Source organism: Tupaia chinensis, unplaced genomic scaffold (assembly GCF_000334495.1).
Source record: "Tupaia chinensis unplaced genomic scaffold, TupChi_1.0 Scaffold144677_1, whole genome shotgun sequence".
Classification (NCBI taxonomy): Eukaryota; Metazoa; Chordata; class Mammalia; order Scandentia; family Tupaiidae; genus Tupaia; species Tupaia belangeri.
Window position 1 is genome coordinate 78,134 of NW_006204538.1, and position 1,155 is coordinate 79,288.

A 1,155-nucleotide genomic window follows, 5' to 3' on the forward strand; every position below is an offset into this window, starting at 1 on the left:
TCCTAGTCTCTGGACAGCTGAGCCTTTACCCTGAAACATTGCTCATGGATATGTGTATGGTTGGCTTCACTTATCTTCCTGGTCACCTATCCTCCTCCAAAACTGTCATTTCATTAAGGGCTTTCCTAGCTGCCCACCAAGTGGCCCCAAGCTCTCCGTCACAATACCTGCTTAGTTTCACTTGAGTGTTTGTGTTTTTCTTCAACTCACTTCAGACAGTAAGGTACTGCAGGCAGGGATTATGGTCTTTAGTACAATACCAGGCTTAACACTGTGCCTGTACAAAGTGAATGCTCAGGACACAGTTGGGGAATGAATGAAATTACCTTGAAGCTTTGTTACTACCTTTGAGCAGCTCATATTATGAAGATGAATAATCATCACAGAAACTGCAGAGTGGGTCAGGGTCAGGGGCAGCCAAAATGAACTTCAAGTGGATCTTCCTAGCTCATAGTTTCAGCAGAGCACAGTAGGCACAATTTGCCCTCTGGTGGTCACAGACAAAACTCCAGGCCAAGGCATGAAAGCCCAAAACAACACATACTTTCATTTGGCAGTCCTCAAGGCAGTGGCTCTCCAAGGTCTAAAATAGATAAAAGAGGAGGATCACAAGCTTCCAGGGAAACTTAAGACCTCAGCAGTCTCCTTCTCTCATTGACTCCACAGTCTTAGACAGTTCAGTTCACACAAGGCCTGACTCTAGCCAAACACTGGATGAATGGTCCCATGTTTAGCCACATTCTGCACTACTCCACACAGTACCCCAAGCCTCAAAGCTGCTCTCTACTCTGAGAAACTCCCAGTAGAAAACATTTCCAAGGATCTCAATACACAGTGGGACATCAGTAGATAATCAAGACCAACAGTCACTTCTCTGAACCTGTGCAGTTCTTCAGGTAACTCATTCAATGCATCCCTGACTTGACCCATTTTCTGTTTCTATGTATGAATCCCAACTGAACAATTTATTTTAAAAACGTTTTTTTTTTGGGGGGGGAGCGAGAGGTTTTTGCTATAGGGCATGTGCGCTCGCCAGACAGACAGAGACAGAGACAGAAAGCAAGAAATCACCCCCCAGGGGGGATGGTCACACCACAATCCCTTCTCCTCCATTCTCCTCTCGGGATCTTGGGCACACATGCACATGCACCCAGC